The following is a 27,778-nucleotide window of genomic DNA, read 5'->3' as shown; positions in this document are numbered from 1 at the left end:
TCACTGACTGGAGATGGTCGTGTTCGGCTTCTTGGAGACCATTTTCAGCTGTTCATGGACTTCATGTTCCCATATCACATTGCGCCATCTCACCGGGCAACAATTGTTCCCGAGTGGTTTGAAGAACATTCTGGACAATTCGAGCGAATGATTTAGCCATCCAGATTGCACAACATGAAACGCATCGAACATGTATGGGACATAATCCAAAGGTCAGCTTGTGCTGATACACCGGCAGCATGGCTCAGTATTCCTGCAGGGGACTTCCAATGACGTGTTGAGTGCATGCCAGGTCGAGTGCAAAAGGTGGTCCGACAAGATATTAGGAGGTATTGCATGGCTAGTCGCCTCAGTCTATATTGTGTACGTTTAAACGAAGCTCCAGTATTTTTGATATTTCTAAGATGTATGCGACTTTTGGAGAAGATTTGTGTGTTGAGTCTTTAAATTGATTATTTTTCGCGTTATTTTGGATAAATTTCATCAGCGGTATGTACATGTGAGTCCATGTTGTGGCACACAGTAAAATCAACATTAAATAGAAGTAAGTGGGGAAGGTGTGAAATAAATTTTAAAGTATTTCTACTAAAGAACACTGTGAATATCAAAATATATGTAATTTAAGCCATTTTATATTCTCATAAGATACTCAATTGTATTTAGCATTTATTTTGCGCCAACACTGGAGAGGCATGAGGAGTACAATCCAGTTTGTAGTAAGATTCTCTCAGCATGTTGTGATAGTAGGTGATTTGTGCAGTCCAACCAGTGTTCATAATAGTTTACCTGATTGGCTCAGCAGGAGTAGCTAATAGACAAATCCAAGGATATAAAAGCGTGAATGACTAGGGAAAATTTAGATCACTCTTAACGGAAAACTGAAGGGACCTTTCGAGAAAAGAGAAGCAACTCTTTACATAACAAGATCGAACCAAGTACCAAGACAAGAATGGAAAGGTGAAACTGGAAGGAATTTATGAAGGGCTATACAACTTAAATTAATTTGTAGACAATATTATAACAAAAAAGAGGAAGTAGATGAAGATGAGATGGGAGACACGATATTGCAAGAAGAGTTTAATAGAGCACTGAAAGACCTCTCGGAATAGACGGTATTCCTTCGGAGTTATCGAGATCCTTTGGGGTTTCAGCCATGACCAAACTATGCCGCCTGGTGTGCAAGATATACGAGACTGTCGAAATATCCTCAGACTTCCAGAAGTATGTAATAATTTCTGGGAAGGCAGGTGCTGACCTATCAGCTTAATTAAGTCGTAGTTGCAAAATACTGACAAGAATAGTTTACAGAAGGTGGAGAAACTCGTAGAAGTTGACCTTAAGAAAAATCAATTTGGATTCCTGTAAGAACACGCAAGGCAGTGTTGAACCTAAAACTTATATTAAAATATAGATTGATGAAAGATAATTTTACAGGATTTGTAGATTTAGTGGAAGCTTTTGACATTGTTGACTGGAATACACTGTTCTAAATTCTGAAGCTAGCAGGGACAAAATACAGAAAGCGAAACGTTATTTACAACTAGTTAAAAAAAATAAAGACAGCAGCTACAAGAGTCGAAGGGCACGAAAGGGAAGCAATAGGTGAGAAGGAAGTGACACAGTGTTGTAACCTGACCTCGATATTACTCAGTCTGTATATCGACCAAGCAATAAATGAAACCAAGGAGGAATTTGGAGAGGAAATTAAGGCGGAGTGACGAGAAACGAAAATTTCAGATTTGCTGATGACATTGTAACTTTCTCGGAGATGCAAAGGAATCGGAAGAACAACAGAACGGAATGGGCAGTGTCTTGGAAAGAGAAAATTTCTTTTATTTGATGTCTATGGTATCAAACTTGTAGCTCCTCAGACAACCGGTTTCGTTCAGCAATGACCATCTTCAGATATGTTTTATGAAGGACATGTCCCAATATACAGGAGCCAAAGTGGCATCGTCAAATGCTAAAGAGAATATCAGCGCCAGCATCGTCACACATATACATAAATTATAGAATATACAACAGCCATCTTATCAGCAGCGATACTGTTTAAAAAAGTATATCCTGTAATCCATGTATCTGTTTAGCATTTGACGATGCCACTTGGCTCAAGTATATTAGGACACTTTTTTTATAAAACAGATCTGTAGATAGCCATTGTTGACCGAAACCTGTACCCTGAGGACCTACAATTTTGTGATCATACGCGTGAAATAAAAGAAATTTATTCTACATTTTCGGGCCACTGTTCCATTCACGACCATGTCGCAGCTTGTGAAATCTTGGAAAGAGGTTATAATATGTACTCCAACAAAAATAAAATAAGGCTAATGGAATATATTCGTATTAAGTAAGGCGGTGTTGAGGGAATCAGGTCAGGAAACGAAATACAAAAAGTGGTAGGTGAGTTTTGGTATTTGGGATGGAAAATAACTGATGTTGGCCAAACTAGAGAGGACACAAAATGCAAACTGGCTATAGCAAGAAAGATATTTCCTTCTGAAAAAGTGAAATTTGATAGCATGGAATACAAATTTAAGAGTTAAGAAGCCTTTTCTGAGAGGCGGCGTACAGTAGTGAAACGTAGACGATAAACAAGTCAGAGAAGAAGATAATACAAGCTTTGGAAATTTAGTACTATGGAAGACTGTTGAAGATTCGGTCGGTATGAAATAACTAATAAGGATGCACTGAATTCAACTGGGGGAAAATAGAACTGTGTGCCAGGTCAGGACTTGCAACTGGAAGCTCATCTTTTGCACACAATGTTACTACCAACTGAGATATCTAGGCATGGGTCATGGCCCAACCTCACAGCTTCAGCTCTGCCAGCAATTGTCTCTCACTTCCTGAATTTCGCAGAAGATCTCACCGCAACACTTGCTGGACTAGCACTGCTGGAAGAAATGGTTTAACCAAGGCTAGGGGGTTGTTTGCAGAATGAATCTTGCCCTCTGTGTTGTCGTATGAATCGTTGGGAAACATCTTGGATGATACTCGAACTAGGAGAGAATTATTGGCAGAATTGAAGCTGAGAGGACAGGTCATTAATCGTGTTTAGATCGCTAATTCAGTCACGGCATTGTCCACAAGCAGTAAGGTCCGAGCATTGAGTCCCGTTGTGGCACACAGTTTTAACCTAAGAGGAAGTTTCAAAACAGCACACACTCTGTTGTAGAATAAAAGAATCATTCTACTTTTCACGTTGCTGACGAGTAATAGCTAAAGGAACACTGATAGTACCTGTGTCAGTTCTGGACGGGGCCTCGCAGACCCTCTCTGCTTCGGGGAGCTCCTCCGGGACTCGAAGTAGTTGTCTGCAGATGGTAGCTGCGCCTCCCTTTCTTCCTCGGCGACTTCCAATTGTCCCCACACGTAGTCCTCGTCATAATCGTCAATAACTTCGGGTGTGCGCTGTGGAGAAATCCTGCGCCTCGACGTCTCGGATCGCCTACGTGGAGCGGCATCGTCGATATCACTGATGGGGGCAGGTAGACTACCCACAGCGAACACTGCAGACTCTCGTGACGGGTCTGGCCGCAAGATCTCCCTGGAGACCTTGACCTCATCTTCGATGTCGTCAGCAGACTCTGATAAGGAGATGACCTCCAATACTGGAGGCTTCTGTGGAGGTTTGGGCTTCGCCGGTTTCCTCGAGAATGTTATGTGGACTCTGGCTGTCCCGTGACTGGTGGCTGGCTTTTGCGGCTCCCTCACAGGTTTGCCAACACCTATATTGGCCTTGTACCTATGGGGAGGGTGTTTAGTCGTCGACTGATCGCTTAACTGAGTCCTCGTGGCTTCACGACTGCTGTCTGCTGGAGTAGTCTCACTGTGGGGAGGCTGCACCGTGGTTGTAATCTGAGAAGGTGAGGTCTGTTCCTCATTTTCAGGTGCATCATCTTCTGCGCTGTCCACGTCACTGCTCTCTGTCGTAGTGGTCTTGGTATGTGAAGCAACTCGAACCCTCTTCAGTAGCCGTTCCCTGGCCCTTGTGGCCCTGTCACGAGGGTCAACTGCAATGAGCATGTTTCTGGACTCAGCAGCAGCCATTCGATCCCCACCTCGAGACCCCCCTGGAGGAAGGTACTTCCTGGAGGCGCTAGCTGGGCCTCCTGGAGGAAGATACTTGTTACCTCGATATCTCGAGCCGGCCCCTGTCCCACTTGGTGGTAGGTACTTTCTGGAAGCCCCTGCACCTGTGGCAGGTGGCAGGTATGACGCTGGTGGCTGCAGTTGGTAGCCTCCTCCCTGGCCACCAGAAGTAGTTCCACCATTGGAGGCCTCTGTAGAGCCTTCCACCTTCTCTGCCAATGTCGTAGCTTCTTCACTAACGGCCTCTGTTGTAGATGCAGTCTCACCCCCATCTTCAGTTGTATTTTTGGACGCTGTCTCATTGGATGGAGGCAAGTATGTCCCTGGAGGTCCCTTGTACGGTGGCAGATAGGTAATGGCAGGACGCTTTGCTGGTCCTGAACCTCCACCACCTACAGCATCACCTGCATCTGGTGCCTTCCCATTGCTACCCTCACCTCCCAAGTTGTTCCCATTTCCAGCTGCCTCTCCTGCAGGCTTCTTGCCGTCAGGTGGCAGGTAAGTGCCAGATGGAGGTAGGTACTTAGGACCTGGACTCTGTGTGGCATTTTTCTCACCCTCCCCACCAGAAGCCTTCTCTGTTGCTGTCTCTTCAGATGCACTCTCTTCTTTGGCTTCAGTCGTCCCTTCTGAAGCTTCTTCGCCCATTTCTGGCCCTTCAGTGGAACTGGCTCCTTCTTTAGCAGCCTCTGTCGCATTTTCTGGAGGGAGATACTTGTTTCCCGGTGGCAGGTACTTGGGCCCTGGTGGGAGATACTTGGGTGCAGGTGTAGTCGTCTTACCGGGCTCTTCTCCTGCTCCTTCTGCAGCTTCCGAAGTCTTTTCAGTTTCAGTCTTCTCTTCAGTACCAGTGGGTTTCTCACCTTCGGTCTTCTCTTCGGTACCAGTGGGCTTCTCTGTAGCCGCTTCGGAAGTGTCCTCGGCCCCACCTTCAGATGGGGCACCTCCTTCAGCAGTCTCACTCTTTTCTGTTTCATTAGCTGGAGGAAGATACTTGGGCCCAGGTGGCAAGTACTTTGGCGCTGGAGTGGTACTACTCTTGTCAGCTTCTCCGGCCCCATTACCTGCGGCTTCGGAGGCGGCAGAGGTGGAAGCCTCTCCATTGGTGGCTGTAGTGGTCTCACCTTCCTCAGCCTCAGCCTTGGTGCCGGTGCCCGCAGCTTCTTTGGGTGGGGATTCTGGAGGCAGGTACTCCCTCGCACCGGCGCCAGAGGTTCCAGCTCCTGGAGGTAGGTACTTGTTTGCTGGCTCTGTGAAAGAAATCAATCACCTGTGTAAAGTATTTTGGTTCTCACACTGTTATACATGTAAATTTATTTCAGTTACGATCTTCATCTTTATATAATTGGCAAAAAAGAGGAACTGGATGAATCCTAAACACTCCCAACCAGTTTCTTTTCTTTGCCATCTGTACAAAGTCTTGGAAAGAATGACAAAAACCTTATCCACGAGCAGCCAGTTTTCCGCCCTGGAAAGCCACGCTGTGGTCAAATCCTTGATCTGAGTCAGTACGTAGAAGATGGGTATGACAGAGGACAAGATACAAGAGGCATATATAGATCTGCCAGCAGTACATGACATCATCAACCACAAGAAGTTGATTAAAATATATATTCAATCACGAAAGACTACTGTTTAACACAGTTTAGCCGGAATTTTCTGCAAAACAGCAGATCTTTTATCACTCTGCATAACAAGAGGAGTCGATGGAGAACCTTGAAGTAGGTCTCCCTCAGGGTAGTTGTTGGCACCCCTGCTGTGCAAGATCTACACAAGCGATCAGTCGATCAATCCTGGAACAAGATGACACAGCAATTCCTGCTCAAGGCAAAAACTTTGAGCAAGTAGAAATGAGGCTGAGAGAAGCCCTTGAATATCTTGTAAAGTATTATGGTGAAAATATTATGATGATAACCACCTAAAGCTAAACCCTGAAGAGATGCAGGTCTGTACCTTTCATCCAAGGAACCAGGAAGACTGGAGGAAATAAATATTTTATGGAAGGGTGACTATGCCACTACACTAATCCAAAATACATGGGTATAAAGCTGGACTGTAGTATGATATCCAGTGCTCTTACCAAGAAACAAACTAAACTATCTTCCTGGACTAACATCATCGGAAAACTTACCAGCACCAGCAGCCAAATGTACTCCATATATCTATCCTGGCACAACGCTTCTCTGCACCAGAACATGCTGTACCAGCTTGCGAAACTCCACACTTACCAAACAGGTGGATACAGCAGTGCATGAGACTGAATGCATTGTGACTGGCTGTCTACGACCAATTCCTGTCGTTGAAATTGATCAAATTATGGGTATAGTGCCATCTGAGATTCGCAGAAGAAGAGTCGCAGAAGTGGAGAAAAACAAGTATTAAATCAATACCAGACATCCCCTGTTTGAAGGAGATCAATGATGAGCTTCATGTGCACATCGTCAGCATCTCCAACTCGCCGAGTCGCGCCATGGCGAAATTCACAAACCGCAAGGGCTGGGTAGAACATCAGAGAGATACCTGGTGTGGGCTTTCACCCACAGTGTGTGACATGGGGGACACTCAACCGATTCAGGACTGGAGTGTCACGATGCAAGGCGAACTGGAGCAACGGTGCTTCGTGACTGAAGACGAGTCCTGTGCGTGTGGTCACCTGCAGGATCGGTCCATTATAAAGGGCAATGAAGGGTTTACAATTCCTGTCAGTCGATGATGTCCAGCAGGCAGTTATGGACTTCTTCACATAACAGGACACAGTGGGTTATCTTCAACCTTGTGTATGGGTGGGATGATTGTCTCAATGGTTGTGCCAATTATGCCTGCTTAGCATATTCGATTCTGGACTGTACAGCCTTCGAATAGAAACTTTTTGATCACACCTTAAAAGTAAAATAAATAAATCTCTCTCTTATTTCATTTTGTGTTAAGAATCTTATGAACTGGAGATATATCAGCATGAGCAGTGTCAAGTCCCATCAACAACTAAATCACAACATGCCACTCACATGGAAAATAGTGCACGTAAAGCCACCAATGCTCTGATTGCAGTACAGATTGCACTATCCAGAATGATAATAAAATTTGGCTTCAGAAGTGCGAACAAAATAAAATATAAGGACGGTCAGGATATCCTGTAGGCAGAGTGTCACTTGAGGTCCATCAGCGTCACTGGTAGAAGTCTTGGCAGAAGAAGTTCAGGAATCGCCGAGCTGAGACCTGCAGAAGTGTGAGTCACGTCTCCACTACGAAAAATTTATCAGTTGTTCAAAATGGTTCAAATGGCTCTGAGCACTATGGGACTCAACTGCTGTGGTCATAAGTCCCCTAGAACTTAGAACTACTTAAACCTAACTAACCTAAGGACATCACACACATCCATGCCCGAGGCAGGATTCGAACCTGCGACCGTAGTGGTCGTGCGGTTCCAGACTGTAGCGCCTTTAACCGCTCGGCCACTCCGGCCGGCTTTATCAGTTGTATGAGACAGACATGGACATGTGAATACTAGACTTGTCTCTGAGTGTTTCGATGTTATGTGGTACCGATAAATGTAGAAACCACCGAACAACAGCCACTTTTGTGCAGAAGTAGCAAACCCAGCAACGTTTCGCAATAGGCTATTTTTCTACGTTAAAAATATGGTTCGGATTGTTGTTATTCGGAGTGATTATAAGATTGAAAACGCATTTACGGTCAATATTCTCACAAAATATCACTTACTTTTATCTATTAAAGCTTAAAAATCATTAAATATCAGGATTTGATCACGTCACCGAAAACGCTCTGTTATTGGCTGACCTAAGTCGAAACTAGGCTCCGGGAGTAAACAACATTCCATTAGAACTACTGATAGCCTTGGGAGAGCCAGTCCTGACAAAACTCTACCATCTGGTCAGCAAGATGTATGAGACAGGCGAAATTCCCTCAGACTTCAAGAAGAATATAATAATTCCAATCCCAAAGAAAGCAGGTGTTGACAGATGTCAAAATTACCGAACTATCAGTTTAATAAGTCACAGCTGCAAAACACTAACACGAATTCTTTATAGACCAATGGAAAAACTGGTAGAAGCCGACCTCGGGGAAGATCAGTTTGGATTCCATAGACATGTTGGAACACGCGAGGCAATATTGACCCTACGACTTATCTTAGAAAATAGATTGAGGAAAGGCAAACCTACATTTCTAGCATTTGTAGACTTAGAGAAAGCTTTTGACAATGTTGACAGGGGTAAAATACAGGGAGCGAAAGGCCATTTAAAATTTGTACAGAAACCAGATGGTCGAGGGACATGAAAGGGAAGCAGTGATTGGGAAGGGAGTGAGACAGGGTTGTAGCCTATCCCCGATATTATTTAATCTGTAAATTGAGCAAGCAGTAAAGAAAAGAAAAATTCAGAGTAGGAATTAAAACCCATGGAGAAGAAATTAAAATTTTGAGGTTCGCCGATGACATTGTAATTCTGTCAGAGACAGCAAAGGACCTGGAAGAGCAGCTGAACGGAATGGACAGTGTCTTGAAAGGAAAATATAAGATGAACATCAATAAAAGCAAATGGAATGTTGTCGAATTAAATCGGGTGATGCTGAGGGTATTAGATTAGGAAATGAGACGGTTAAAGTAGTAAATGAGTTTTGCTATTTGGGGAGCAAAATAACTAATGACAGTCGAAGTAGAGAGGAAAGCGTTTCTGAAGAAGAGAAATTTGTTAACATCGAATAAAGATTTAAGTGTCAGGAAGTCTTTTCTGAAAGTATTTGTGTGGAGTGTAGCCATGTATGGAAGTGAAACGTGGACGATTAATAGTTTAGACAAAAAGAGAATAGAAGCTATCGAAATGTGGTGCTACAGAAGGATACTGAAGATTAGATGGGTAGATCACATAACCGTTGAGGAAGTACTGAATAGAATTGGGGAGAAGAGAAATTTGTGGCACAACTTGACTAGAAGAAGGGATCGATTGGGAGGACATATTCTGAGGCATCAAGGGATCACCAATTTAGTATTGGGGGGCAGTGCGGAGGGTAAAAATCGTAGAGGGAGACCAAGAGATGAATACACTAAACAGATTCAGAAGGATGTAGGTTGCAGTAGGTACTGGGAGATGAAGAAGCTTTGCACATGATAGAGTAGCATGGAGAGCTGCATCAAACTAGTCTCTGGACTGAAGACCACAACAACAACAGCATTGGCTGACGCTCTGGCGACGTCACAGGCTAGGAGTAAGACGAAGCTAAACGTGTGTTACAGGAATGTTAGCCGTAGTACTTTTTCTGCAAATAATTTTGGCTATTTAGTAATGAAAACGCATTTACAACTTTTAAGTAACAATGTAAAAAAATTTTGTGAATACTGATAGTTGAAAGTGATGCGATTAAGCTGTACTTATTTAGAGCGGCGATATGTTTTTTTGAACGTGACGTGTGTGAACAGCTATTGCAAATGTGAGCGCATGTAAACGCCAAGGAAAGTACAATAATATTCTGTTTCTGATCGATTTGGTGAAGTTTTGTAATTGTGATTTGATTTTCATATAAGAGGACTGTCGAATAGTTTCATAAATAAGTTAAAATATGAAATTCAAATCTTCTGGGTTATTAGAGCGCGTCATATTTCCTCTAAAATAATCGACGTTTAGACCCTTTTGCTGGGGTCTTTCTCAGGATCTTCCGGTGCCCACTACCGCTAGGACACAGTGCTCTAGCTGTAGTGGATACCGGAAGATCCTGAGGAAGATTCCAGCACAGGCGTCGACATGTCTATTACTTCAAAGGAAATATGACACGGCCCAATAACCCAGAAGATTTTGACTGCAATGGCAACGGCCACGAAAGTCTGCAGACTTACATAAGTTAAAATATTTTGTCGGGTTGGGGAACCGGCGATCTGTTACGGACATCCTCATCTAAAATTCTACCGCTTTAACGACTGAGCTACCGAGAAAGTTATTTCTGGTTGGGTAGAATAACAATTTTCGCTAAGAGTTTAATTTCGTTGGATAACTCTACCCTTACTTGTGACAGTCGCAGAGCATATCTCGGAGGTAAGTTAATGTTAACTACACAGTGCAACACATTTTTAATTAAGTTAGTGAACTCGTGCATCGACGTGGTGGCAATTTGCCGGTGAAGTGCAACCACATTTTACACATTTTTGATTCTCTGGAACCTTCAAAAAGAGCTTTTCTGGAGTTTTTATAGATGTACTTGTACAGTACCGTACTACACACAATTTGTAATCCATTATCCGAAACATAAATTCCAAAACAAGACCTCACTGTGGATTGGCATTATGACAATAGGAGCAGCGTGGTAGCCAGTGACGTCACAGGTATCACATGACTCGTATGGAGCGTTTTAGTGGGCGTTCATATTACTTGCATTTCATTTTAGTTTTTGTAGAAGAATACTGAAATTCGAGAAAAAGACAAGAATGTTAGAAGCATGAAATGTCATAATTAACCATTTAAGACAATTTCCAGAAAACAATCAAACACCGTATTGCCTCACTGAAGCGCCATAGAAACCGGTTTAGGCATCCGTACTGAAATACGCAACGGAAAAAGCATGCGAAGTTCAGAAGAACGCGAAATCCCGGAGATTGGCTAAAATTTACAGACGCGCGAAATTTGGCACGGACTTCAATGCGAGATGCCTTTAATAGGTTCCACAACGAAACATTGTCTCGAAATTTGGTAGAAAATCCGAAGAAATTCTGGTCGTATGTACACAAGCGGCAAGACGCAGTCAATACCTTCGCTGCGCAGTGCCGATGGTACTGTTACCGACGACTGTACCGCTAAAGCGGAGTTATTGAACGCAGTTTTCCGAAATTCCTTCACCAGCGAAGACGAATGGAATATTCCAAAATTTGAAACACGAACAGCTGCTAGCATGAGTTTCTTAGGGGTTGCGAAGCAACTCAAATCGCTTGATACGGGCAAGTCTTCAGGTCCAGATTGTATACCGATTAGGTTCCTTTCAGATTACGCTGATACAATAGCTCCCTACTTAGCAATCATATACAACCACTTGCTCACCGATAGATCTTTACCTACAGATTGGAAAATTGCGCAGGTCGCACCAGTGTTTAAGAAGGGTAGTAGGAGTAATCCATCGAACTACAGACCTATACCATTGACGTCGGTTTGCAGTAGGGTTTTGGAGCATATACTGTATTCAAACATTATGAATCACCTCGAAGGGAACGATCTATTGATACGTAATCAGCATGGTTTCAGAAAACATCGTTCTTGTGCAACGCAGCTAGCTCTTTATTCGCACGAAGTAATGGCCGCTATCGACAGGGGATCTCAAGTTGATTCCGTATTTCTAGATTTCCGGAAAGCTTTTGACACCGTTCCTCACAAGCGACTTCTAATCAAGCTGCGGGCCTGTGGGGTATCGTCTCAGTTGTGCGACTGGATTCGTGATTTCCTGTCAGGAAGGTCGCAGTTCGTAGTAATAGACGGCAAATCATCGAGTAAAACTGAAGTGATATCAGGTATTCCCCAGGGAAGCGTCATGGGACCTCTGCTGTTCCTGATCTATATAAATGACCTGGGTGGCAATCTGAGCAGTTCTCTTAGGTTGTTCGCAGATGATGCTGTAATTTACCGTCTAGTAAGGTCATCCGAAGACCAGTATCAGTTTCAAAGCGATTTAGAAAAGATTGCTGTATGGTGTGGCAGGTGGCAGTTGACGCTAAATAACGAAAAGTGAGAGGTGATCCACATGAGTTCCAAAAGAAATCCATTGGAATTCGATTACTCGATAAATAGTACAATTCTCAAGGCTGTCAATTCAAATAGGTACCTGGGTGTTAAAATTACGAACAAATTCAGTTGGAAAGACCACATAGATAATATTGTGGGGAAGGCGAGCCAAAGGTTGCGTTTCATTGGCAGGACACTTAGAATATGCAACAAGTCCACTAAAGAGACAGCTTACACTACACTCGTTCGTCCTCTGTTAGAATATTGCTGCGCGGTGTGGGATCCTTACCAGGTGGGATTGGCGGAGGACATCGAAAGGGTGCAAAAAAGGGCAGCTCATTTTGTATTATCGCGTAATAAGGGAGATAGTGTGGCAGATACGATACGTGAGTTGGGATGGAAGTCATTAAAGCAAAGACGTTTTTCGTCGCGGCGAGATCTATTTACGAAATTTCAATCACCAACTTTCTCTTCCGAATGCGAAAATATTTAAATATTTTGTTGAGCCCAACCTACATAGGTAGGAACGATCATCAAAATAAAATAAGAGAAATCAGAGCTCGAACAGAAAGGTTTAGGTGTTCGTTTTTCCCGCGCGCTGTTCAGGAGTGGAATGGTAGAGAGATAGTATGATTGTGGTTCGATGAACCCTCTGCCAAGCACTCAAATGTGAATTGCAGGGTAGTCATGTAGATGTAGATGTAGATGTACAGAGGTATGTGAACAGGCAGGATACAGCGCTGTGGTCGGCATCGCCTATATGACAACAAGCGTCTGGCATAGTTGTTAGATCGGTTACTGTTGCTACAATGGCAGGTTATCAAGATTTAAGTGAGTTTGAACGTGGTGTTATAGTCGGCGAACGAGCGATGGGGTTCAGCAGTTTAGTCAAGAAAATGTAATAGAGTTACTTTCGCATTTATAAAATTAGTATGGATTTCATAGAAACAATGAGTGTGTGCGTAGGGAGCCATTGAGGGCATTTGACCTGACCCTATTAACCTCATGAGACAGAAAGTTAGTCACCCCAGTGTGCATACTAAGATGAAGCCTTTAGAGATGGTGCAGCAATTGATCGAGTCACTTGCTCAACTAAGCACGCACTGCCTCTATGTGAGCATAATGCAGTGGCAATGTTTATGGTTCAAGTGGGCGTTGCGAGTAAACATGGGAAAATGTGAGGATGTCACAGAATGACAAAAAGGGGCACTCGTGTTTGGCCGTACAGTGTGTGAAGTTGCTGGATTTGTTGGTGTTTAGTGACGGCTGTTCAACATGTCTACAAGCAGTGATGTAAGACATGTGGCCATGCAATAACTTATCAGAAATGAGAGAGGAAAACGATCCTAACCGAGAGGGACTGGAGACGCGTTTTGTGGCTCGTGAATCAAAGCTGCTTCCAAACCGGACAGTACTTGCTGCAGGCAGTGAATGAAGGTCCATCCAAACCTGTTATCCAGAGAAAATTGTGACAGGAACTGCATGACGGTCACCTCGCTAGAGGCCATTGCTCACACAGACACATAAAGATGACGACAGCAAAGTTCATCGGACTGGAAGAATATGTGACTGGTTTTCCGAACACTGCCCCACCCTAATACATTTCGACTGGCATGTAAAATTATCTGAATTGATCCCTATGGAAAATCTGTGGGACAAGTTGGAACAGCGGATAAAATGCCGACATTAGCATCCCTGCAATATGGTGCCACTGCACGATCAGATCCTCAGCGAGTGGCATAAACCGGATGCAATTTACCTGCACGACCTTGTGGATTCACTTCTTACCCTAATCCATCCGGCTATTAAGTCCAGGGGCGAAATTACACTGTATTAAACGATGCTGGTAATGCTACCTCTAGGTGCGACTCATTTTTTGTTCGCTGTGCTTGTATAAATTCGTTAATTTCATCAATAAAAGGCGCTGCAGTCTGGAACCGCGCGACCGCTACGGTCGCAGGTTCGAATCCTGCCTCGGGCATGGATGTGTGTGATGTCCTTAGGTTAGTTAGGTTTAAGTAGTTCTAAGTTCTAGGGGACTGATGACCTTAGAAGTTAAGTCCCATAGTGCTCAGAGCCATTTGGACCATCAATAAATTTGTATGTTATTATTCGCTCAAAAATGCGTTCTTTATGGCACAACCCTTACAAAATTTCAATATAACCCTACCATGTCCAATATTACTGCGCATACGAAAATACTGTGGAGCCCATAGCGCTCAACTCACCAGCGGCTGCGCGGGGGTCTCGCCTGCTGCTGGTTCCGTCAGTAGAGGTGTTGGCAGCCACGACGAACAGCAGCAGCGCCGCGGCGACGGCAGCGGCAGAGAGCTGAAACACACAGGCCGTCTCACTCAGTCGAGGTCGCTCGGAATACCAGGGGCGGCTCGTTCATAGCCGGTACACACAGCCGAGGTCGCTCTTAACACTAGGGGCAGCTCGTTCATAGCCGGTACACACAGCCGAGGTCGCTCTTAACACTAGGGGCAGCTCGTTCATAGCCGGTACACACACGCAACTAATGCAACTAATATGGCGCCACGCCACGCCGTGTTCTGATGAGGGGGGGGGGGGGGGGTGTCAAACTGGGGTACCTGCCATGAGCGGTAATTTTAGGGGGCGCCAAATTCATATTCTGAAGAAAATAACATTGTTTGACAAAGTGCGTAGCATCCGGTGCACGTTGGTACGTCGATTATTCATATGATTTTGAAACACATCCCTGTTGGTTCTTGAACATTTTTGAACACATTCTAAGTTCATTTCTGAACGAATCATAAGTTGATTTTTGAATGCGTGCAGTGAATGTGATGTCTCTGCCAGGGGAATCTCTGTTGCATCTGGAAATAAAGTTTTCTGCAGACAAAAGAGAATGGGGCTATACGAGATGAGCCAAATAAACCCGGACGGGTGAACGCCAGTCACTGTTTGTTTATGTGGTCGACTGGGTGTGCGAATGGTCAGTGTTATTATAACTATTAGCGAAATCCATAGATTCTGACTACCAGAGTGGAAATAAACGACTAATAGGAACAACAAGTAAGAAAGATTACATGTTAATCTTCTCGGTGTGTACAAGAAAACGAAATTTTGACAGAAACGTTTTGCCAGATCGCTATACCAGGTGATCAAAAAGTCAGTATAAATTTGAAAACTTAATAAACCACGGAATAATGTAGATAGAGAGATACAAATTGACACACATGCTTGGAATGACATGGGGTTTTCGCAGAACAAAAAAAAAAAAAAAAAAAAAAACAAAAACAAGTATTGCTAGACACGTGAAAGATCTCTTGCGCGCATCGTTTGGTGATGAGCGTGTGTTCAGCCGCCACTTTCGTCATGCTTGGCCTCCCAGGTCCCCAGACCTAAGTCTGTACGATTATTGTCTTTGGGGCTACCTGAAGTCGCAAGTGCATCGTGATCGACCGACATCCCTAGGGAAAGACAACATCCGACGCCAATGCCTCACCATAACTCCGGACATGCTTTACAGTGCTGTTCACAGCATTATTCCTCGACTACAGCTATTGTTGAGGAATGATGGTGGACATGTTGAGCATTTCCTGTAAAGAACATCATCTTTGCTTTGTCTTACTTTGTTATGCTAATTATTGCTATTCTGATTAGATGAAGCGCCATCTGTCGGACATTTTTTGAACTTTAGTATTTTTTTGGTTCTAATAAACCCCCCATGTTATTCCAAGCATGTGTGTCAATTTGTACCTCTCTATGTACATTATTCCGTGATTTATTGAGTTTTCACATTTATACTGACTTTTTGATCACGCGGTACTACCAAAGGCTCGCTCGTAACACCAGGTTCACCGTAACACCAGGTCCACACACGCAACTAATGTGGCGCCACGGCCACTCCTGGTCCTGGGGAGGGTTAGGAGGCGCTTAAGTTCTATTCTCAGAACAGCAGGGAAAACGCATTGTACGAACCGTAATAACGCCTAACCGGAGAATAAACATGGGTTAGTGAAGTGAACTGGAGAATAAGTTTTGACAACGGCAGGAATAGTTACAGAATTAGTGGCGACATGATTGTTTTTAGAATGAGGAACGAGAAGAAGTGGGGACATCACAAAAATTATATGGAAGAATATGAAGATTCCAAATTTATATGAACATTTCGTACTTCTACTTATCGATCTCATGCTTGAGAAACTGGAGTGTATGAATGAAATGTGAAACTATTTCCAAACACAAAACTTTTTGATTGTAGTAGGGCTAATAGGCGTTTGATATTGGCAGTTCGTCAATTATATTCATCCGTGTTATTTATGTAAATGAGATAGACAAAATTACCATTTGTGGCACAACAGTCTCGCTTACTTCGCGTGTACTACAACTGCTGCAATATGCGCCCCCGGTTAATCCCCTCCGCTGTCATGCCGTGCGCGTCGGCAACAAATTAAACTACGCGAGCTTTCAGTGGCACGTCCATTGTTTCGGTTTACCTTTCTACGATTTACTTGTACACAGCTGAGCGTGTTTACGACGTGTAGGGTGTAACGTGTTGTGCGCCATGCCGGCCGAAAAAAGAAACGTCGTTTCGGGAGTAGCTGACCATCCTGGAATATTTACATGTGACGGAATTATCTTATATTGTCGAGTTTGCGAGAAAAAGTTTCGTGTAAAAAAAGTTTCAAATTGGCAAGTCTTCATATCGCAGGAATGAAGAAGAAAGGACCGCGTCAACAACTTCTGACAACAGCAAGTTGCAGTAGCAAGGATTTGTCCGAAGGTAACCAAAAAAGTCGGTTTAACATGGACCTATGTGAAACACTCATTGTAAGCAATATTCCTCTTCAGAAACACAAATCCTATCCTCAAGGCATCCTGAGCAAATATTGCTTAAATCAAAATATAGCGGATGAATCAAAATTGCGTAAAAATTACATACCAACAGATTACGTAAATGTTCTGGAAGAAATACTCAACGAACTCAAGGACAGCATTATCTGGATTTCAGTTGACTAAGCTACAGACACACGGTCGCCAGATTTGGAATGAGCTATCAGAAAAATATTTCCAGAATGTTCTGCAGATGAAGGTGTTTGTGTTTACTTCAGATTGCTGCTTCCTATGTGATCAAAGCAGGAAAAGCCCTCCGAGTATTTTATCCCAATTTGATTCACGGGACGTGCTTTGCCCATCGAGTACATCCCCTTGCTGAAGAAGTATGTTCACGTCTGTGAATGCAAATAAACTGATTTCATCCACAAAGGAAGTGCCTCTAAAGGCTCCTGTTCGGATCAAGACCTACAAAGAAAAACTACCAAATGTGCCTTTACCTCCCAAACCAGTGGGAACTCGCTGGGGTACGTGGATCAAAGCTGTGTTGTTTTACAATGAACATTTCGATGCCATTAGAGGGGTACTAAACGGCTTCTATAGTGCAGAGGCTTTGGCAGTTTGCCAGTGCATGGAAGCTTTTAACGATCCCGGTATTAAGAAAGATAGTGCTGTGATTAGCACTCGTTTCTCCCATATGCCAGCAAGTATTAAAAAGCATGAAACTCAAGGTCTGGCGTTGAATGAATCTATTCAGCTAATGAATAAAATTATTCCAGTGAACTCCTCATTGTCGGAGGTATTCCCAAGAAAACTTAAAGTAAAGTTTGAAAACATTTTAAACAATAACCCAGGCTTTGAACCCTAGCGCCAAATTGATAATTTTATTAATGGGATGGGTGAACTTTTACCAGAAACAATAAATGCTAACATAGCACCCAAATTCAAATTCTGCCCAGTTACCTCAGTTGTTGTAGGACGGTCCTTTCCTGCTTATAAAAATGTTTTGAGTGATCGAAGACACAATCTTACTACCGAACATTTGGAACAGTACTTGGTCGTTCATGTTTACCACCCGGGTTCCCGGGTTCGATTCCCGGCGGGGTCAGGGATTTTCTCTGCCTCGTGATGACTGGGTGTTGTGTGCTGTCCTTAGGTTAGTTAGGTTTAAGTAGTTCTAAATTCTAGGGGACTGATGACCATAGATGTTAAGTCCCATAGTGCTCAGAGCCATTTGAACCATGTTTACAATTGTAAATGATGCTTCGGTCTAATAGTATTGATTAATGCTGTTCAAATAATTCATGATTACATGTTGTTTTTTAAATAAAATATTACGGAGTTTCTGAGCGTACCCCTTCGCGTGCGATATATGTCTAGTTGGTCCTGTACATATCTATTGTTTCGCTGCGACCCCCTCGCATCGCATCCGCTTGTTACTGATAACAATCGCAAAGAACGACCAATTCTTGAAACACAGTATGGGTTTCCATTTTGCAAATTTTTAGAAAATACTCCGTGAAAGGCCCCCTTCCTAACCTCAAGCAGAAAGTATTCAGAAATTATGAGCGCTCTAAATGTACCGCTTTTTCGCGTGGCCGGCGTTCTTCCTCGTAATTGATATGCACAGGTTTGACTTTGGTATAAAATGCACGCAGTAACTACCATGTTATTTTATTATTTGATCTTGCGTATTTCGACACTTTTCATGTACTTTTTTACCATTTTTCATTCTTATTAGCATGCATATTTTAATGACTTTATGATGCATATAATCCGCTCTCTACTAATCAGGAACAAGAATAGGTGCATATTTCATAAAAAACTATAATTAATTATGTGTTAATAACATACATTTGACGAATTTTATATTTAAAAGATGCAGGTACTCCAGACTGAACGAAAAACAATAACAAGACTAAAGTGAAATTTGAATCAGTGGCCTATGGTTCAAAATGGTTCAAATGGCTCTGAGAACTATGGGACTCAACTGCTGCGGTCATAAGTCCCCTAGAACTTAGAACTACTTAAACCTAACTAACCTAAGGACAGCACACAACACCCAGCCATCACGAGGCAGAGAAAATCCCTGACCCCGCCGGGAATCGAACCCGGGAACCCGGGCGTGGGAAGCGAGAACGCTACCGCACGACCACGAGATGCGGGCGCCTATGGACTAATTCCAAATTACGCTACGCTAACGATTCAGCTATGCACTCAATTTACAATACTACCTTATCTTTAATAAATAAAATCCTCAGTAAACTTCAAAACCGATTTTTTTTTTCTGTAACCTTGTGAACAATTTTCAGAACTATCTTTTTCACGTCACTTTTTAATAATGTTCCATGCACATGTTTCGCTACGGAGCAGGATGCAGCGTCAGCCATTTTCACACTACGTATTAACAGCGTGACAATCGAGCACAACAGTACAGAGGCTGCGACTGTACATGAATTTCGAATAAAAACTACATAGCTAAATTATGGTTAAGAAAAACGTTGATGGTTGTTAACACATTGGAATATCTTAAAGTTTCATTTACCGTAACATAGTAACAAGATATCTGATGCATTAGTAGGGCCTACTTCCAAGAGCGTAACAATACCAGTGCACGTGTGCTACGGCTGCTGACCAATCATCATCCTTATGATGAGCAAACAACAGTGACTTCTGCAACTTTCGGGACACTGCGTCGTATGAATAAAACGAAGAATGTACTTTATTCTCGGAATTTCGGAAAACATACTCAGGTTCGCATGAATAAACCGAGTCGGGTAATATACTTCACCTGAGAATGTTCTCAGGTTGAGTAAAAGGGTGGGGGAGTTCCTCAACACGAAGAATATACTCCGGTTTCGTATGAATAAAGCGAAAGCAGTTTCTCTCAAGTGAAGAATATTCTTCAGCTAAGGTAGAATATTCAAAATTTCTAGATGTATGCATTGATGAAGGGTTGAACTGGAAAAAACACACTGAGGATCTGTTGAAACGTTTGAGTTCAGCTACTTATGCTATTAGGGTCATTGCAAATTTTGGCGATATACATCTGAGTAAATTAGCTTACCACGCCTATTTTCATTCTCTGCTTTCGTATGGCATCATATTCTGGGGTAACTCATCATTGAGTAAAAGAGTGTTCATTGCACAAAAGCGTGTAATCAGAATAATTGCTGGAGCTCATCCAAGATCATCCTGCAGACACTTATTTAAAGAGGTAGGGATCTTCACTGTAGCCTCACAATATATATATTCACTTATGAAATTTGTTATTAACAATCCGAACGAATTCAAAAGTAATAGCATTGTACATGGCTACAACACGAGGAGAAAGGATGATCTTCACTACTCAAGGTTAAATCTAACTTTGGCTCAGAAGGGGGTAAATTATGCTGCCACAAAAGTCTTTGGTCACTTACCTAATAGCATAAAAAGTCTGACAGATAGCCATACACCATTTAAAAGGAAATTAAAAGAATTTCTTAATGGCAACTCCTTCTACCGATTAGATGAATTTTTGGATATAGTAAGTGGGTAATTCCCCCCCACCCCCAAATAAAAATTAAGTGTCATGTAATATTTTGTGTAATGTAATATCTTGTACAGACATCTTTTATTAACCTGACACGTTCCACATCATTACGAAGTGTCTCATTAATGATCTGTGGAACGAGTACTAATCTAATCTAATCTCAGTTTTTTGAATTGAGCTCTGTACCATACTTCGAGCTGAGTAAGTTCCTTTGAAATTAAGATTTATCGAGTTTTTTTCTTGTGTAAATGGCAGATTTGTGTTTCTCAGAAGGCAAAAAAGATGTACGTAGCCCAAAGAAATATTGAAGAGAGAAACTACAGAAGTTTATACAGGCTTTGCAATAAGAGCAGTATTTGGCTGGCGAACTTCCTTCCAGAAAAATCATGAAGGAAGAGGGAAGCCCCAGATTTTCAGACTGGTATAGGAGAAGACATAGGTATACACCGGATAGCTGTGTCACCGTCATTTTCAGATACTTTTCTTCATGTATTCTCACAGGATAAATAGTATTTTTGGTTATGTTAGAAATAAATTGACGGATCTGAAACACTGATAACAGGTTTGTTACAAACCTAGCGATGTTTCTCCTAACGAAACCACACGGGCAACCGCGCATTACTTGACGTGCGAGCCGACCATAATGCGTCACGTTTATTCAAAATTATCTCGTGATCAAATTTTATTCTTAAGATTTCGTCCGCATAACGTGCTCACCCAACTTCAACAACAAAAAAGTTTTCCACTCGTCGAAAATTTGGTAACATCGGGAGAAAAAAATATTGTCATAAGCTGTCCATAATCGTCTTAATAATTTCTTGCGGCACATGAAACTAAAATTGCAACGTAGTGAAAACTTTCAGAACTCATTCACGGCAGTACCATATTTGTACACGGAGGAGTTCACCTGTTTGAGCGAGTTGACTGAAATGTAGCCTTCCGCTGTGGACGAGCGGTTCTAAGCGCTTCAGGCTGGAACCGCGCTGCTGCTACAGTCGCAGGTTCGAATCCTGCCTCGGGCATGGATGTGTGTGATGTCCTTATATTAGTTAGGTTTAAATAGTTCTAATTCTAGGGGACTGATTACCTCAGATGTTAATTCCATAGTGCTTAGAACCATTTGAACCATTTGACTGAAATGTAAGATTAAGCGGGTGTTTACGGTGCACATAACACACACCGAGAACCTCCTCAAGATGGAGGGGAAATAGTGAGTGAGTCTCTCGTCAAAACATATGCTTCCTATTTCGTATTCATACGAAAGAGAATACTCTCTTGTTCTGAGAATCTTCTCCGGAGAATGTTCTCTTTTTTTTATTCATACGACCAATTGTACCACACGGGGCACATTAAGGCTGGTTCGCATTGGACGTCAAGGAGAGGAAGCCGTCGACTTCACCGCTTATATTCACGAAAAAATACGCCTTTACTATACTGGGCTCTCATACTTTTTTGTCTGTGGCGTATTTTACCAGAATTAAATTAGCCGTAGCCCACATCCTCAAGTTCTGAACAAAGTTTATGGGAGATTTTCCTTGGTTGTAAGGCAAATGTTGAACCCGGAAGTCTCCTCCCAAATAGCCCTGTTAGGGTGTCCTTTGTCCCACTTGCAACCTACTGAAAAGTGCCAGACTCTTCAGAAGCCACATGCTTCATATAAAATCGCTCGCTCGAAGAATAATCCGTACCAAAAGACTGAAAAGTTGCAAAGGTCACAAAAAAAAAAAAACTCAACGCCAGACCTTGAGTTTCATGCTTTTTAATACTTGCTGGCATATGGGAGAAACGAGTGCTAATCACAGCACCATCTTTCTTAATACCGGGATCGTTAAAAGCTTCCATGCACTGGCAAACTGCCAAAGCCTCTGCACTATAGAAGCCGTTTAGTACCCCTCTAATGGCATCGAAATGTTCATTGTAAAACAACACAGCTTCGATCCACGTACCCCAGCGAGTTCCCACTGGTTTGGGAGGTAAAGGCACATTTGGTAGTTTTTCTTTGTAGGTCTTGATCCGAACAGGAGCCTTTAGAGGCACTTCCTTTGTGGATGAAATCAGTTTATTTACATTCACAGACGTGAACATACTTCTTCAGCAAGGGGATGTTCTCGATGGGCAAAGCACGTCCCGTGAATCAAATTGGGATAAAATACTCGGAGGGCTTTTCCTGCTTTGATCACATAGGGAGCAGCAATCTGAAGTAAGCACAAACACCTTCATCTGCAGAATATTCTGGAAATATTTTTCTAATACCTCATTCCAAATCTGGCGACCGTGTGTCTGTAGCTTAGTCAACTGAAATCCAGATAATGCTGTCCTTGAGTTCGTTGAGTATTTCTTCCAGAACATTTACGTAATCTGTTGGTATGTAATTTTTACGCAAGAGTCAGGATTAATCTGCTCAATTACAGATCCATATCATTGACGTTGGTTTGCATTAGGCTCTTCGCTACATATGTGTTCGAACATTATGGATTACCTCAAAGGCAACGGTTTGTTGACACACAGTCAACACGGATTCAGAAAATATCATTTTTGTCAAACACATTTAGCTATTTGCTCGCAGGAAGTAATGAGTGCTATCGACAGAGAATCTCAAATTGATTCCGTATTTCTAGATTTCCAGACGGCTTTTGACACCATTTCTCACAACAGACTTCTAATCAAATTGCGTGCATACATAATCCGCCGCCGTTGTGCGACTGGATTCGTGATTTCCAGTCAGAAAGTCACACCTCGTAGTAATTGACGGAAATTCATCGAGTAAAAAAGAAGTAATACCTGGCGTTCCAAAGGGAAGTGTCACAGGCCGTCAGCTGTTCCTAATCTATATAAACGATTTAGGAGACAATCTGAGCAATCTTCTGAGATTGTCTGCACATAATGCTGTCAGTTACTGTCTAGTAAAGTTATCGAAAAATCAAAAGCAATTGCTAAATCCTTTAGACAAGATTTCTGTATGTTGCGAAAAGTGGCTCTTGACTGTACGTAACAAAAACTGTGAAGTCATCCAATGGGTACTAAAGGAATTTCACTAAATTTCGGTTACATGATAACAAATGTAAAGATTGCGAATTCAACTAACTACTTAGGGAATAGAATTAAGAATAAATTAAATTGGATCGATAATATAAATAATGTTATAGGGACGGCAAACCAGAGACTACGTTTTATCGACAGAACACTTAAAAATGCAACAGGTGTTAAAGATAATACCTACACTAGGCTTGTCCGTACTCTATTAGAATATTTGTGAGTGGAATGGGATTCTTACCAGATAGGATTGACGAAGGACGTCGAAGAAGTCCAAAGAAGAGCAGCTTGCTTAATATTATCGCGAAATAGGGAAGACTGTCTCACGGATGTAATACGCGAGTTGGGGTGGTAATCATTAAAATTAATGGGTTTCGTTGTGTTTCAGTCACCAACTTTCTCCTCTGAATGAGAAAAATATTTTACTGTCGCCGACTTACACGGGAAGAAATGATCACGGTAATAAAATAAAATAAAACGGAAATAAGAGGTCGTAGAGCAAGAGAGTGGAACGGTAGAGAAATAGAATGAGATTTTCACTCTGGAGCGGAGTGTGCGCTGATATGAAACTTCCTGGCAGATTAAAACTGTGTGCCCGACCGAGACTCGAACTCGGGACCTTTGCCTTTCGCGGGCAAGTGCTCTACCAACTGAGCTACCGAAGCACGACTCACACCCGGTCCTCACAACTTTACTTCTGCCAGTATCTCGTCTCCTACCTTCCAAACTTTACAGAAGCTCTCCTGCGAAACATGCAGAACTATCACTCCTGAAAGAAAGGATATTGCGGAGACATGGCTTAGCCACAGCCTGCGGGATGTTTCCAGAATGAGATTTTCACTCTGCAGCGGAGTGTGCGCTGATATGAAACTTCCTGGCAGATTAAAACTGTGTGCCCGACCGAGACTCGAACTCGGAAACATCCCGCAGGCTGTGGCTAAGCCATGTCTCCGCAATATCCTGTCTTTCAGGAGTGCTAGTTCTGCATGTTTCGCAGGAGAGCTTCTGTAAAGTTTGGAAGGTAGGAGACGAGATACTGGCAGAAGTAAAGCTGTGAGGACCGGGCGTGAGTCGTGCTTCGGTAGCTCAGTTGGTAGAGCACTTGCCCGCGAAAGGCAAAGGTCCCGAGTTCGAGTCTCGGTCGGGCACACAGTTTTAATCTGCCAGGAAGGTAGAGAAATAGTCTGAAGGTTGTTCAGACAACCCTTCGTAGGCACTTAAGAGTGAACTGCAGATGAATTAAGTAGCTGTAGATGTAGATGCAGATTAGGCCATTACTCAAACAGCCCACATTACATTTACAGGTCTTCCTCTTCTTCTTTAGTGTTTTAGCCTGAGGTTAGTTTGCAGCAGTGCGCCGTTCCCCTCTCCTATTTGCCTCTTCCTTCATTTCCGCGTGTGTTGTGGATCCCATCTCACTCATAATCTACAGCGCGTATGATAATCTTGGTCGTCCCAGGCGTTCCCTTTCCTCAATAGCTCCTTTTGATATTGTCCTAGTGATGTGTTTTGAAATGTGGCCGATTACTTTGTCGCCTCTTGTTTGGACGTGCCTCCACAGAGATCTGGCTTACTGTCCTCTTCTCAGCAGCTCTTAATTGGTAACTCCGTCTCTCCAGCTGATCTTCGTCATCCTTCTGTAGCACCGAATTATCAGGGCTTTTACCCGTCTCCTCTCTTGTTTTCCTACTGTTCAAGTTTCACAGCTATATAGGGCCGCACTCGAAACAAATACTTTCATGATTCGTTTCCTTATTTCCAGACTAGTGCTCCTGCTACTGAGTAAATTCTTTCTCAAATTAAATGTGGTTTTGGCCTGCCACCTTCTGCTCAAAGTTTCTTTCCCACTTCTGCCATCCCTTGTGATACTGATTCCCAAATAGGCAAATTTCTCTGCCACTTCTAGCTTCTTATTCTTGAAGGATCATATTCTTCTTCTGTACTGCATACCATCACTTTCTTCCGGCTGTTTATTCTCATTCCATACTGGTTACAGGAAACACTTTCTTTTGTGCTGAGGAACCTCTCTTGACCTTCTTTCGCCTACGGGACCAGACCGATATCATCTGCCTACTGCAGCACGTCTATCTTTTGCCCATTACTTTTTATCCCTATGTCACTTGTTTCGCAAACTTGGTCTGTAGCTTCCTGGATGTAAGAAAGGAATATAAGAGAATAGAGAGTACATCCTTGTCTCGCGCCTCTTCTAATTTTTGCTTCTTGTACTTTTAGGGCCAGGCAAAGAGGAAAGCATATATATATATATATGATGTCTGTGCTAAGAGACGATGCACCGTCTCCGATGTTTCGGCAGATATTTGCAACTTTGTTTTTCCAACGGGGAGTCGGTTCAGACAAATACTGCTCATCAAATGTTTGATGCGATGCCCACTGACAACGGAAAGCGTCAGTTTGTTTCCAATTATAAACAAAAAAGTCTTAAAGCGAAATTTTGAGAGGCCATTCGAGAGGGCGGTCACAAATTAGTCCATTTCGTTATTCGGTTTAGCGATATGTACTAGTGGAGACAGCGAAACACGAAGAGTAACCAGTAATTCAGCAGCTTTTAAGGTAAGAGCCATATCTGGAAATCCCCTCCCAAATATTTCCATTTGGGACCCCCTCTGTCCCTCTACCAGCTCGCATGGTATTTGGCTGAAAATTCCGCGACCGTACATGATTGTTAGTCCAACTGTCCACTCAACTGAAAAAGAAAACACTAACAAGGGCACTACACCTACTTGGCATCTCCGATTTTGTTCAGATATATGCAGGCCGATGATTCGCTCGGACCTTTACAGGGAAAACAGTAGTTAACGTGTATATAATGTTATATACCAAGGAAAGAAACGTCTGCTTCGACGATGCTAAGAAAATCATAATTATAGTGTCTCACAGGTGTGAAGACTTGACAGTATGGTGATTCCAGAGTCTGACAAAGTAACACAATTAGAATCTTCGTAGGCAAGTACATATGTCTGGAAAATATTCAAAGTCCAATGAAGCTGTCATGGAAAACACAAGCATAGGAACAGAAATGTCTGTTCTGGATACAGTGTGATTGCTCCGAGGGAAACGACGACGAGTGCTGAATACAGCAGTGTCGGTCCGTACGATGAACTTCGAGAGCATCCTAAGATGATGTGGTGAGTAGCACCCGCTCAGAGGCTACAAGGGGCTCTCGAAGCTGGAAGAACTGATCTGTGCAGATTCTTTTTTCTTTATTGTGATTTTATTCCCCTGCCCCATATTGGCAGGAGAGGGGTGTCAGCGGCACAATCCGCCGCTCTTCAGCTGAGTGACATGGCAACTCAAACAAGAATAATATGCTACATATATAAGCGATAAAAAGGGGAACATAAAACAGAGTAAGGGGAGATAATGGAGGTAAAAATACACTGACATGGAGATGTTCATGGGGGGACGATTAAAAAAAGTCACCATAAAGTTAAAAAACACAGTTGGCGATTCTTAAAACACAAAGAAGACACTGAATGCACATGCACAGGTTAAAAGTCGGCCACAGTATTAAAAACACTCCAGAAGAACACACTTAATGCCCACTTGGAGCACATACAGTGAAGTATAAAACTGCCAGGTGGGACCTGCCGGCCGGCCGGAGTGGCCGAGTGGTTCTAGGAGCTGCAGTCTTTAACCGCGCGACCGCTACAGTCGCAAGTTCGAATCCTCCCTCGGGCATGGATGTGTGTGATGTCCTTAGGTTAATTAGGTTTAAGTAGCTCTAAGTTATAGGGGACTGATGACCTCAGAAGTTAAGTCCCATAGTGCTCAGAGTCATTTGAACCATTTTTTTGGGACCTGCCGAGGAAGACGTCGGAGAGGATGGAAAAGGAGGGGAGAGCAAGGGGCAGCAGGGGAGGCGGCGGAATGAAGAGAGTAGGGGCGTCAGCAGGTACACGAAGAGGCAGGAGACTGGTGGGGCAGGAGATGAAGAGGGAAGACAAGGCAGGAGGGAGTGCAGAGACACTGAAGGGGCACAAGAGAGGGGGGAGTAGGAGGGGGAAGCCGCTCAGGAGAAGGGAGGGGGAGGAGAAGGAGTCCTGAGGAGGAGGCAGGAAGATGGGGTTAGAGTTGGTAGGAAGGGTAGATGTCAGGGCGAAGCTCATCATCCAGGAGGGGTAGATGGTGGAAGTTGCGTTGGGAAAGGAGGCGGAGGGTGTGGAGATGGAGAGAGGGTGGGACACAACGGTAAAGGCGCGGCAACTGGTTGGGGGCAGAGAGGAAGGGAGACACCAGGGGGGAGGGGGATCAAGGCGACGGACAATATATAGTGTGCGGATGTGTCTGTGCAGATCTGGGGCCGGCCTTTATAGCGGCCGGCGGCGCAATACTCGCGGCACTATATTGTGGTCACGTGTGTGGGCGACGCGGATAGGTCCCACGGATGTGGCGACCTTTGTTAGCTCTGACACAGCCGCCTGTTGTCCGTCCGTCACCGCGACAGGGAGAGTGCGCGCCGCTGAGGCGTGCAGGGGCCGTGTAGGCTGCACGCGTGGTGGAGCTCCCCGAATGGTTGCCTAACGCTTTTGAGAAGATCAGTATAGCACAGGCCTTAGCCAGAAATGAAAGTGGAAGTTTC

This window comes from Schistocerca nitens, chromosome 12 (genome assembly GCF_023898315.1).
Source record: "Schistocerca nitens isolate TAMUIC-IGC-003100 chromosome 12, iqSchNite1.1, whole genome shotgun sequence".
In the NCBI taxonomy this organism is placed as follows: Eukaryota; Metazoa; Arthropoda; class Insecta; order Orthoptera; family Acrididae; genus Schistocerca; species Schistocerca nitens.
Note: the sequence above shows the minus strand (reverse complement) of the source record.